This window comes from Diabrotica virgifera, chromosome 4 (genome assembly GCF_917563875.1).
Source record: "Diabrotica virgifera virgifera chromosome 4, PGI_DIABVI_V3a".
Lineage (NCBI taxonomy): Eukaryota > Metazoa > Arthropoda > Insecta > Coleoptera > Chrysomelidae > Diabrotica > Diabrotica virgifera.
This window is the reverse complement of record NC_065446.1, coordinates 192,399,319-192,408,053: the sequence shown is the minus strand read 5'-3', so window position 1 is coordinate 192,408,053 and position 8,735 is coordinate 192,399,319.

Here is an 8,735-nt window from a genome sequence, read left to right as displayed (position 1 = left end):
CTAATAGTAGAAAATATTTTCAAATCGTCAGCAAAGCCCAATCTTTCGCATGAAATATTTTCAAGAAGGTCATTAATAAATAGTAGAAAGAGCCATGGACCGAGATTGGAACCTTGAGGCACACCAGACGCAGCAGTCCCTGCAGACTTCCCACATACTCAACATCGTCCGGTGCTTATCACCATCGGAATATCAATTCCAATAATTAGATCATATCCTCGACCCAGGTGGAATCTTAGAAAAGCAAACTGGAAGAAGTTCTCTGAACAACTAGACCGGACCTTGAGCTGGGTCCCTCCAACCAGCAAACATTATGAGAGGTTTGTGGGCGCAGTAATAAGCACTGCCAAGAAAACCATCCCTAGGGGGTATCGCAAAGAATATGTGCCTGGATGGACTGAAACATGTGAAGACTTATACACGAAGTTTCTCGAAAGTGGTGACCGAGAAATAGCCGATGAGCTTTTGCACAACATCGATACAGCTAGACGCCAAAAATGGATAAAGACTGTCGAAAACCTTGACTTCAAAAAATCAAGCCGGCAGGCATGGTCCTTGTTGCGGAAAATTGGAGGAGCTAACCAGCTGGAATCCAGAGAGTCTAAAATGTCTCCTAACAAGGTTGCCTCTCATATAGTATCTCTATCTAAAGCTCCACGAGATCGAACACATACTACCAACGTGAAAAGAGACTTAAGGGCATTAAAACAAATGAACAGAACGAACTCCGAATATTCAGCGAAAATACTTATTTCTGAAATCACACATGCGCTGAAAGAAATGAAATCAGGTAAAGCACCTGGATTTGATGGTATCCATCCAGAGTTCTTGATACACAGTGGTGCATACACGAAACAGTGGCTTGCAATGTTCTTTAATGATATACTTCAGTCAGGTAACATTCCTTTCTCACTTAAGCGAACAAAGATAATTGCAATTCCGAAACCGGGCAAATCAAACGATAAGCCAGAAAACTACCGCCCCACAGCTCTACTCAGCATGGTATATAAACTATTAGAAAAGCTTCTCCTCAACAGAATTAGTCACAGGATACTAGAAAATGTCCCCATTGAACAAGCTGGCTTCCGCCCTCATCGAAGCTGTACGGACCAAGTGCTGTCATTAACAACTTTTATAGAAGCTAGTTTTCAAAAGAAACAAAAGACAGCAACAGTATTTATAGATCTAACAGCAGCATATGATACTGTTTGGAGACAGGGATTAATATATAAACTGGCCCGCATTATCCCCTGCAGAAAGATAATTAACCTCATTGACAACATGCTGACCAACAGAGCCTTCCAGGTTATAATGGGAAAGGAGACGAGTAGACAGATGAAACTTAACAATGGTCTTCCACAGGGTTCTGTCCTTGCCCCTTTACTTTTCAGCCTCTATATTGCTGACATGCCTGAAACCGAATCTCGGAAGTTTGGATATGCTGACGACTGGACCCTTGCAACAAGCCACCAATCTTTAGAAACTACAGAAATCACTCTCACGAATGACTTATCCATCCTCAGCGAATACCTTAAGAAATGGAGACTACAGCCAAGTACTACAAAAACTGAAGTATCAGCTTTTCATCTAAACAACAAGTTGGCAAACAGAGAATTGCGACTGTATTTTAATAACAAGCTGTTAAAATACAATAAATACCCGAAATACCTTGGGGTTACTCTAGACAGAACGCTCACATTCAGAGAACACCTGACGACAACAGCAGCAAAATTGAAAACACGCAAGAATATAATACAGAAACTCTGCGGCACTACATGGGGGTCCACAGCATCAACATTAAGATCCTCTGCTCTTGGCCTGATATATCCGGTGGCAGAATACTGTGCTCCAGTGTGGCTAAAAAACAGGCATACCCACCTGGTCGACACCCAACTAAACCGTACTATGCGTATGATAACAGGCACAATTAAGCCCACCCCTACAATGTGGCTACCTACCCTTAGTAATATAGCACCACCCAACCTACGCCGCGAACATGCATTGGTTAAAGAATATAACAAAATAATGGACAGTCGCCAGCTTCTAGTCCACAACGACATCCCCGATATTCTTGGAAACCGTCTCCGATCCAGGTTACCCCCTCTACAATCTGCTCAAGCGCTGCAGTAATCCAACGTTGACTTAAATACCCGATGGAGAGAAGATTGGGAAAGTAGGACAGATCCGCATTACCATAGTCTACCGGACATCATAGGGAAACCTGGCGAATTTGAACGTCCCCGTAAGATTTGGGCAGCCCTTAATCGAATTCGAACAAACTGTGGAAGATGCGCCGACTCCCTCCACAGATGGGGTAAACTCCCCTCGCCTTCTTGTGACTGCGGCGCTGCAAGACAGACGATCAGTCACATTGTTCAGGACTGCCCACGCAGAGCATACACAGGCGACCCTATAGACTTTGTAATGGTAATCGAAGGGTCAATCGAATATATAAAAAATTGGACATCTGTTTGTGATGCATTGTATAATGCATAAATCTAAATATATTCTGTGATATACTTAAGCCATACGCTAAATAAATAAACCAGACGCAGCAAGATATTTTTCTGAGACATAACCATTATATGCTACAAACTGCATCCTTCCCTGAAGATACGATTTTAACAATAAAAGAGCACTGTCAGTAAAACCAAATGTTGAAAGCTTGCTAAGTAATACTTCATGATCAATTCTGTCAAAAGCCTTCGAAAAAATCGGTATATATAACATCAACTTGGCCATTATCGTCAATAACTTCAGAAAGATATTGGGTAAAATAAACCAAGTTGGTTACAGTTGATCTTTTATTAACAAAACCATGCTGACGAGATGAAATATAAAGTTGAACAGAAGATAAGATCCTATTATATAATACGATTTCGAAAACCTTTGAAAAATTAGATAAAATAGAGACAGCTCTATAGTTTTCTATTTCTGACTTCACCCCAGCCTTAAATATCGGAGACACCCTTGCTTCCTTCCATAGTTCTGGATACTTCATTTGTTGTATAGATAAGTTTATAATCTTGGTTAAAGGTATGACAAATGCACCAGCGCAATCTTTAATAAGAAACGAGGGAATCTTGTCAGGGCTTGATGTCATCTTATCTTTTAACTTTCTGATAGCAGCATTTATTTCATCCTCTGTAACCGATTGAAAATTAATTGATGTCATATATGGGTTTATTGGATAATTGCAACCACCTTCATCATCAGAAACTAAATAAACACTACTGAAAAATTCCGCAAAAGCATTCACTATGGCTTGCGGATCTTTGTAATCACTTCCCTCAAAACTCATGTTTCCAGGAATTCGAGATGATTTATTTCTAGAGTGAATGTAAGACCAGAACTTAGTTTTGTCTTGAGAAATATTTGTTTGAATATCCTCCAAGTAATTGTCATATGCCACCTTGACCTGATATTTTATTAGTCGTCGTAATCTTTTAAACTCAATAAAATCGGAATGAATCTTAGATTTTTTATATTTGCGTCGGAATTTAACTTTTAGTTTTATGTTTTTTATAATCTCGGAATCAAACCAAGGTGGATATTTATGAGCATGATTTTTGTAAACCGGAATATGCTTATCAAAAATGTCATAAATTTTATTATAAAAAGTTTGTACAGCAATATCTGACAATATGTGACAAATACCACGATAACTTCTGAACTAGACATCAGATTTGAACCAAATTTGAGCAGTAAGAATCGGTCTACCAAAAGTTGTGTTTTCCTGGTTTTTACGTAAAAATATATTGTTTTTTCTTTCAATTCTTTTGTTATGCATTTATTACAAGGTAATTAACATAACTAATAAGTTCAAAATATTTCCTAAAAAATATTTTTACGCTATTTTCAATGACGGTACACCCTTTTTAAAAAATTAATATATACAGGGTGAAATAATTGAAAAAAACAACATATTTTTAGATAAAAAATCAGCAAAATCACAACTTCTGATAAACCGATTCTTCCGGTTCAGGAGCACGATCTTGTACATCAAAAAAGAACCCACATACCAAATTTGGCTGAAGTCGAATTTTCGTTTAAAAGTTATCGTGCTATTAGTCACATTATGTATCGTCGCCAATTTGAATGCCCGCCATTTTTGTAAAAGGTAAAATCTGAGATGGCCTTGTATCTAATTTTGAACCTTTATATTATGTGTAGTATATGAGGTCCAAATTATATGCTTCTGTCATTAAATGCACAATTCTTATAATATTTGCACGAATCTGCCGCAATAATTTAATTATTTTATGTTAAAATCAAGCCCAAACCTGCTACTTACTTCTGCCAAGCAAGCGTCTGCAGACCTTTGTGTGTAGAGTGTGTGTAAAAATAACAATGTCATCAGCGTGTATTATTATAACAAAGTGCAACTGTTTGATTAGTTAATTTTACAATAACAGCACGGACAGTCTTTTTGATTGTGTAATTATTTGTATTTATTTGTAGTAAATAATTTATTTTGTAATTAAAAATTATTGCCTATTAGGTCTGGATCCCGCGTCTAAAAAAAAGGTTGATTAATAGCAAGTTGAAAATTTGTTAATAGCTTAAGGGTGTCTAGTCGGACCAACTTTGATGTATGAGTACACTGGAACAGGGGAAGTTTTAATTGTGGGACAATTTAAAAATTTGGAACGTCAGACCACGAAAACGTCCCATATATTTTGTCGGACAGAACTTCCAATTGATTTGTTACCCTTTCATTAAACTCTCATGCAAAACAGATTGCTATTTGTCACCTGTCATAATTCCTGCCATTTGACATGTTTCACGTGTTCCACTCATTAGAATGCCCAGTTGGTGATAAATAGCAGTCTGATTTTTGCAGGACAGTTTAATGAAAGGGTAACAAATTAATTGGAAGTTCTGTCCGACAAAACACATGGGACGTTTTCGTAGTCTGACGTTCCAAATTTTTAACCTGTTCCACAATTAAAACTTCCCCTGTTCTAGTGTTCCCATACATCAAAGTTTGTCCGACTAGACACCCTTAAGATATTAAAAAAATTTCAGCTTGCTTTTAATCAACTCTTTTTTCATACGCTGAATCCAGGCCTATATGATTTTGTCAGTTAGGCAAATAAGTACATAGTTATGGTACTATAATATATGACTTTTTGCTCTAAATATAAAAATAACTATTCCTTATCCAAAATTCAAGATTTTTTCAAACGATTTAACATAACTACAATTACTCCAGGCTGTGGGTGAAAAATAGGTCGATTTCAGGATATAATTCAGGAATTTTTGAAACCTATCAGGTGTTGTAAAGGACGATGCCAGGAATAACTTCTACTAAAATGTGACCAAAAATATTGTGAGCTTTTTTTGTTATTGCGATTTTCATTTGTTAAATTTGCAATTTTTAAAAATTTTTAATTTTGCAGCTTAGGATATTGATTCTAGGGAAAAACTTTTTAATAGAAAGTTGTAGTAAATTAAAAAACCTACAATTTGAGCTATGTAAGTTTAATTTCGTTTATTGGTTATTGCAACACAGCCTGCGAAAGGTCCAAAATAGCCGTTTTTTACAATTGCGTTATTTATTGTACAAATAATTGTTTTTTATTTTTTAAAGCTTTAAAATGAAGATCTTTCAATTCCAAACATAAAAAAAATTGTAAGGCCGGATTAACGAATTTGTTGCTTAGATATTATAAATTGTTTATCCCAAGAGGTCAAATGTCGAAGGCTATAACTTTTTGAAAAAAAAAATCGTAGAGAGTTGGTGTAACATCCAATCTCCTTCTAAAGAGATATATTTTCATATTCTGGTGTAAATAAATGCGTAGAATATTTTTAAACTTCTAATTTTTGGGTTTGAAAATAAGGGTGCAAATTTCGTTATAAACATTTAGAGCTGAAGCGGCCCTGTATATCCTATGAGTTTCTAACTTACAGATTATTGTTGCTGAAGATGAAACGAAGATTTCTAAAAAAATTAAAATTGTTATATAAATATAATAATAATAATGTTACTTCTTATTATACAACATAAAACTTTTTCTTCTTGTAGTGACTATCCGTTTTGGATGTTGGCGACCATCATGGCAATCTGTACTTGCACAACGTACGTAAATTTTCTAGCAAGGTAATCCTTCGCCTTCCTGGTTCTCAGTTTCCAAATGGGGTTTGCCAAATTGCCATGATGGTCGCCAACATCCAAAACGGATAGTCACTACAAGAAGAAAAAGTTTCATATTGTATAATAAGAAGTAACATTATTATTATTATATATTTATATAACAGTGCAAAAATTAAAAATATAGTTATATGTATCATTTTTGTAATATTATTTCTTCAGAAATGAGATTTCACATATAAAAGTTTCTCAAGAAAAACAAATACAGTGGTAAATACACTGTATATTATAATGGTAATATTATTAAATTGTTTTCGGTCAAAATTTAATACAAGTTACGTAAAAATTTTCCGAGCGCGCGGATTTGAAGCGAGCCGGGCGATTTGCAAAATTCGGCCGCTCGCAATAGCACCGACTTTAAAAATAATTTTTAATAATTAAATGTAATTATAGTCTATAATAATTTTTATTTTAAGATAATATAAGTCTTTCTTTAGTCAATGACCGTAAAATAATTTCTTAATTGTTATAAATAAAGGCACTACGATTTAAGAAATAATAAACAATTATCTCGGCTTCAGTTGGTTGTAAATTTTTTTTATTTTTTTATAAATCTTCATTTCGTCATTAGCAACAATAATCTGTAAGTTAGAAACTCATAAGATGTACAGGGCCGCTTCAGCTCTAAATGTTTATAACGAAATTGCCCCTTTATTTGCAAACCCAACATTTAGCTCGGCTTCAGCTGGTCGTAGAAATTTTTTATTTTTTTTGTAAATCTTCGTTTCCTCTTCAGCAATAATAATCTGAAAGTTAAAAACTCATAGGATGTACTGGGCCGCTTCAGCTCTAAATGTTTTTAACGACATTTGCCCCCTTATATTCAAACCCAAAAATTAGAGGTTTAAAAATATTTTACGCATTTATTTACATCAGAATATGAAAATATAACTCTTTAGAAGGAGATTGGATGTTACAACAACCCTCTACGGTTTTTCTTCAAAAAGTTATACCCTTCGACATTTGACCTCTTGGGATAAACAATTTATAATATCTAAGCAACAAATTCGTTAATCCGGCCTTGCAATTTTTTTTATGTTTGGAATTGAAAGATCTTCATTTTATAGATTTAAAAAATAAAAAAAAATATTTGTACAATAAATAACGCAATTGTAAAAAACGGCCATTTTGGACATTTCGCACGCTGTGTTGCAATAACCAATAAACCAAATTAAACTTACCACAGCTCAAATTGTAGGTTTTTTAATTTACTACAACTTTCTATCAAAAAGTTTTTCTCTAAAATCAATATCCTAAGCTGCAAAATTAAAAATCTTTAAAAATTGCAAATTTAACAAATGAAAATCTCAATTAAAAAAAAAATACTCACAATATTTTTGGTCACATTTTAGTAAAAGTTATTCCTGGCATCGTCCTTTACAACACCTGATAGGTTTCAAAAATTCCTGAACTATATCACGTTTTTTCACCCACAGCCTGGGGTAAATATATTTCGCTGCAGAAAGGAGAAAGTTTTTTTTCTTACTTTTCGTAACTTCGAAATTATTCCGAACTAACACATTATTTTCTACTGTGTTACTATCTTTATAGAAAATAGAGTGCATTAAGAAGTCTATTCAATAACAGTTTCTTGACTGCTAAAAGTTTTACCCTTCCAAAAATACTTTAGCCACATTCATTTACTTCCAGCAAGTGTATTGTTTGAGCTCGTATCTTGAGATCTCCTTTAGTTTACAATAGAAACTGTAGACATAGTAGATAAGTAACAAAAACCCAAGTTCAGGCAGTTTCAATAAAACTTTTATTCGGTCCCGACGGAAGAAAAATTGACTTTATCGACAGAGAAATCTGAATACGATCTGGCTTGGAAAAACAAATTATCATAAATATGTTTGTAATGGTCGAAGTTCTAGTTGAATTCAGATGAAAATTAGGTACATGGGAGAAAAAGAATGCGATAAAATATTGGATTTTGTGAATAATGGCTTAAAGAAATTCCGTATGTATTTAGAATATGTATTCCGAAAATTATTCATAGATCTTTTTCAAATAAAGTAATATTTCTTTCTTCTTTTTTTTTCTTTATGAAATAAAAGAATAATAAATAACGGTAGTATTTTAATATAAATATTTTCATTTAGTCGCCGCATTTAATTATTTTTAATTTCTTTTTTACTCTCTCAACGATGCAAAGGACATCGCACGCATCTTATGGAAAATGTAATGTCTTTCAAATACAATAAAATTTGAATGGACAGATTTGTCTCTAAATTACAATCACTTCATATCAGTACAACAACTCTGAATTTTGACTAATAACTGCGTAAATTGTAACTAATTTATGAAAATGTCGTTTTTTAAGTCCAAAAACTATCATTTATAATATTGTTAGTTTAGTCGCTGTTGAAAACAGCTTAACTCAGCGTAATCTAAGCCGATTAGGCGAACTATATACTTTGTTACGACTAACCAAATTATAAGTACTATACTAACTCTTAATGTTATAAGATAATAGTAAGCCTCTGCATTAATACCTGCAGAAAAGTTTATAAACTGTCGATTCACAAAATCTATTTTCTCTATCTGACTCACGTACATAGCTATTTGATATTACAGT